Source organism: Myotis brandtii, unplaced genomic scaffold, assembly GCF_000412655.1.
Source record: "Myotis brandtii unplaced genomic scaffold, ASM41265v1 scaffold198, whole genome shotgun sequence".
NCBI lineage: Eukaryota > Metazoa > Chordata > Mammalia > Chiroptera > Vespertilionidae > Myotis > Myotis brandtii.
Genome location: NW_005357380.1, coordinates 273,934 through 279,464, shown reverse-complemented (window position 1 = coordinate 279,464; position 5,531 = coordinate 273,934). Strand labels below are relative to the sequence as shown.

The window sequence follows — 5,531 nt, the reverse complement described above, 5'->3', positions numbered from 1 at the left end:
GTATTTAGTTTATGTTGAGTATTTAATACACTTCAGGTATAAGGACAATAATAATCAAACAAAGTGGCTCAAAAGAAGACAAAGGTTTTCTTTAGCAATTGAGTTTTTATAGTTCTATAAAAGACAATCATGTCTTCTGCTTTCTAAATCTTTTTTTGTTTGGGATTTGACACTTTTATTTTAGGGCAATACTCTGTCCTTCAGTTTTCCTAAAAGACATGACCTTTTTATTCAGGGCTCTATTTCCTTGACAATCAGTGCCTTAGTATATGCCTTTGTGAAAAAACAACAACAACAAAACAACAAAAAACAAAACAAAACAAACAAACAAAAAACATTCTGACAACTTCAGTACTGTGTTGCTAATGGAAATTGCTGTCTGGTTCATGAGAATCTGGCTTTTGTTGAACTTTTTGTTTTCTTGTCACTCATGGGAATATATAAAAAATGAAAGATGATCTCTTACCACAGAGTTAACTTTAAAAAAATGTTATTAGCAATGTTTTTTTAAATCCACTGAACTAATATTTTCATACAGAAACTAGTATTCTTCCAGCTTACAAAATGAACTTGTAGGTATATACCTCACTTACGTGGCAGAAGTAAGGCCATCTTGTCTGACTCAGAGACCAAGTTACAAGCCATTTCCTTATTTCCACAGGCAACTTTCACTATAATGCAGTTGTTACAAGTCCTTAGCAAAGCCTAAGAGTTTGAGTAGACTTTGGAGTTAGATGTAAGTGGATTTAAATGCTGCCTCCGTCACTTAGCTGCGTGATCCTAGTATAGTCAACCCTCATAAATCTCAGTTCTCAGTTCCCTTATCTTTACACTGGGAACTAAATGAGGTAATCCATGTAATGTACTTAACAGAAGATCTGCTACATAGTAAGTATTCAGTAAATAATTGATATTGGTTTTATTATAATCTTCATATGCCTGGCTTCCTGAAATGTTTCTCTATTTCACAAACTCTTTAACAGAGAAAACATAGAGAAAAATGCAGTTTTTAAATTAATGTCATTTACTTATTTTTCTATCTCTTCTTCCTCTGAGATGGCCAATGAGTTATCCTTACTCCCATTCTGTGGTGTTTTCTCATTTTGCAGTTTTTTTACAAATGATGGGGGAGCGGAATTGGCACAGTGCCTGGCATGTACATGTATCAGTGTTGCAAAATAAAATAGTTTTTATTGTTATGACTATTATTATTAGTTTTATTATTTGATAAGAATTAATTTTATTTCCAAGAAAAATCTAAGAACATCTAACATTATCCTCTAGAGAGATTCTTGCTTTTGTATCAAACACAGCTGTATGTGTAATATAGACTAAAGATTGGATTCAGACTATACTGAAGCTTCACCTCATTTTAAACTTTAAACCTGAAGAAATGAATGATTATGTCATTTTGTAGAAGGCCATATTAGTTACTTTTATGGCAATAGGTCATCTACTTTTTCCCTTACCTACTCTTCAGCAAAGACCACATCTACTGATCAGCGTGCGGGGCCCAAACCCTGCTGTGATTCTGTGAGGTCAGAGAAAAGTATATTCTGTAATGCTGGTTCAGGAACACTCAAAACAGATATTTTTATACTTTTAGCTTATTCATTTTCATGGTGAAAATGTAGACAGCTAAACACCAGCTGAATTAAATTGAACAGAACCCAATATTAGTCTCTCAGTGGTTTAAAGAGAACAGGCTCCTTACCACTTGAATATCTTTCCAATCTATATGAAAAGGACATACTAATCATGAATAATTGATGTACATACTTATCAGCAAGATCATTAATATGATATTACAAATACAGTCATGTTTCTTGCATTGATTTCATTTTGCTTTGGGTTTATTCAATGAATAAAGTAGGGATAGACTGACAGATCTCATAGAGAACAGGGGAGGAGGGATGTGAAGAGGTTAACCAAATAACTTACATGCATATACCCATTACCCATGGACAGAGACAATAGTGCAGTGAAGGCCTGGAGGTGTGGCTGAACCTGGGTGGAGGGGAGGAAATGGGGGGAAATTTTGGGATGTCTGTAATAGTCTCAAAAATAAAAATAAATGAAAAGAAGGTATGGCAGTGAATTGAATTACTTGTCTGTATGGCTCACATGTCCCCAAGTTTAGGTCCTTCCACCAGGTGTCATATTGCCTGTAGCATCTCTACTGCCTTCAAAGGAACCACCAGAGCAGCAAATATCTTTTAAAGCAGTGGTTCTCAACCTTGGCTGCACATTAGAATCACCTGGGAATCTTTTTAAAATCCTGATTTCTGGGCCTCATCCTCCAGAAATTCTGTTTTTCTGGGCCTCATCCTCCGGAAATTCTGTTTCTTTGTTATGGGGTGGGGCCACAACATTAGTAACAAACAAACAGAATTTCCGGAGGATGAGGCCCAGAAATCAGGATTTTAAAAAGATTCCCAGGTGATTCTAATGTGCAGCCAAGGTTGAGAACCACTGTTTTAAAGACTGATGCAAGTACCTCCTCAAAGGCCTAGTAAGTTCTTCTACCTTGAGCTTAAAGAGTAGCTAGCTGCACCTGCGGGGTCCCGCTTTTCCTGCTGGCTAAAAACACTCACCTGAAAAGCCCTGCCTAACTCCACACAGCAGGAAGTATAAAATAGGACAGAAGGCAAATAACCCCAGTTCTAATTTCAGAGGTTATCTAGGTCTCCTGCTCTTGCCAGTTCTCTGGAATGTGGTTCTTTTTAAAAAATGTATGTATTTATTTATTGTTGACAGAAAATACACATTCAATCAAGGACATTTTACTTCTTCCAACTGGAAATTCACTATTAAAACAACTTCTTAAAGTGGTTCTTAGTTTATCATACTGTAATTGACTTTCTGCTTTCAATATCTTTTTTGTGGCCTTCTAGTACCATTCACATGGCAGAGGCGGCTCTGCACCAAAGAAAGTGGTTCATTCCTTCAAACAGCATAGACAGTGATTTTCACCTTTTCATCTCATGGCACACATAAACTAATTACTAAAATTCTGTCGCACACCAAAGATATATTATTTTTTTATGATCTGACAAAAATAGGTGTAATTTTGATTCATTCACACCAGATAGCTATTGTTGTGTTGGCTATTATTATTTTTTTATTTGACAATCTAAAGGAAAAGAGGTCAGTGCCCCTGGCTTAATAGTCAGGTTTTGCATGTTTTAAAATTTCTTATGGCACACCAGTGTAGTGCTAATGCACACCAGTTGAAAATCGCTGTCATAGAGTTTCATTGTGTGGTTTACAACACCAAAGAAATTAGCCATACAGTAGGTTTTCACTTCAAGCAGAGGCAAAGGCGTAGCCCTTCCTGGAAATTAACATAGGACTCTCTTCTTACTCTTAGAAGTTCATAAATGGATGGCTCTCTCTCTCCCTTAGCCAGTAATTATTCAAAGGCATAATGAATTCATATTGTGTCTAAAATCTTTATACAGGAATACCTCATTTTAATGCACTTCATTTTATTGTGTTTTGCAGAGATGGCTTTTAAAAAAATAAAGGTAAAGAAGGAATTCTTACCATTTGCAACAGCATGGATGGAACTGGAGAGCATTATGCTAAGTGAAATAAGCCAGTCAATGAAAGAAAAATACCACATGACCTCACTCATTTATGGATAATAAAGACCATTATAAACTGATGAACAAAAATAGATACAGAGGCAGAGCAGCATCGAACAGACTGTCAAACTACAGCGGGAAGGCCAGGGAGGGTTGGGGGGCGGGAGGGGGGGTAAGAGATCAACTGAAGGACTTGTATGCATGCATATAAGCATAACCAATGGACACAAGACACTGGGGGGTAGGGGAGGCTGGGGGAATGTCAAGGGGGAAAAAAAGGAGACATATGTAATACTCTTTGTAATACTTTAAGCAATAAAACAAAATATTAAAAAAATAAATAAAGGTTTGTGGCAACCCTGTGTTAGCAAGACTATTGGAGCCATTTTTCCAAAAGGCTCAAATGATGGTTGACAAGTTTAGCAAAAAAGTATTTTAATTTGTGTATGCTTTTATTAATTTCAGAGAGAAGAAGGGAAAGACAGAGATAGAAACATCAATGATGATAGAGAATCATTGATTGGCTGCCTCCTTCATGCTCCCTACTGGGTATGGAGCCAGCAACCCAACATGTGTCCTGACCTAGAATCTAAACCTAACCTCCTGGTTTATGGGTTGAGGCTCAACCACCAGCCAGACCAATAAAATATTAAATGAAGGTATGTACATGTTTTTCTAGACATGTGCGATTATAGACTTAATAGAATACAGTATGGTGGAAACATGACTTTTACATGCACTGGGAAACAAAAAAAAAATTTGCATGACTCACTTTATTGTAATATTCGCTTTACTGTAGTGGACTGGAACCAAATCAGCAATATCTCATAGTAAGCCTGTATTTAAAAGATCTTAAGACATCTCTATTAATCTGAGTATATCTCTAACATACTACCAACTGGGAAAACTGTAGTCTATAAGACTTAGCAATAAGTCTTTTTTAAAGAATATATCTTAATTGTTGAAATTATTACAGTTGTCACTCTGTGGTTTTTGTGCTGCTTTTTTCTACCATAGATTCCCTCCTCCACACACCTGCCAGTCCCAAGCCTCCACCACACCATTGTCTGTGTCCATGGGTTATGCATATACGCATATAACATCCCCTGTTAATCTCCCCCCTCCCACTGACATTAATCAGTCTGTTCATGGTTTATGTCTCTGGATCTATTTTTTCATGTTTATTTTGTTCATTAGATTCCACATATGAGTGAGATAATGTGCTACTTATCTTTCTCTGACTGGCTTATTTCACTTAGCATAATACCCTCTAGTAGCTCCATCTATACTGTTGCAAATCATAAGAGTGCCTTATTTGTCACCACCACATAGTATTCCATTGTGTAAATTGTACCATAGTTTTTGTTGTTGTTGTTTTGTGTGTTTTTTTTTTTTATCCACTCATCTGCTGATGGGCACTTGGGCTGTTTGCAAATTTAAGCTATTGGAAATTGTGCTGTTTTGAACATAGGGGTATATATGCTCTATCTGATTGGAGTTTCTAGTTTCTTAAGATATATTCCTAGAATTGGAATCACTAAGTCAAACAGGAGTTCCATTTTAAGTTTTTTGAGGAAACTCCATGTTGTTTTCCATAATGGCTACACCAGTCTGCATTCCCATCAGCAGTGTATTAGGCTTCCCTTTTCTCCACATCCTTGCCAACACTTGTCATTTTTTTCAGTCCCAGGAGTTCAAACTATCTCTTTAATGTTTCTCCAGAGCATTTGTTTTCTCTAGCATACTGTATAGTTTGATTCATTGATGATAGCCACTCTGACAGGTGAGAGGTGATATATCATGGTTGTTTTAATTTGAGTCTCTCAGATTATTACTTTGAGCATTTTTTCATGTCTCTTGGCCTTCTGTATGTCCACTTTGGAGAAATGTGTATTTCAGTCCTTTGCCCATTTTTTAATTGGATTGCTTGTGTTCCTTTTGTTA

At 36.4% G+C, this 5,531-nt stretch overlaps 1 long non-coding RNA gene across 1 annotated transcript in view; it reads left to right on the top strand.

Annotated features, from left to right (window-relative positions):
* The window catches only part of LOC106725922, an 11,828-nt gene extending 9,835 nt beyond the window's left edge, over nt 1-1,993 (top strand). Inside the window, exon 3 of the long non-coding RNA XR_001361931.1 lies at nt 1,983-1,993. This is a non-coding gene — a long non-coding RNA (uncharacterized LOC106725922). The remainder of the gene's footprint in view (nt 1-1,982) is intronic.
* The last annotated feature ends 3,538 nt before the right edge of the window (nt 1,994-5,531 follow it).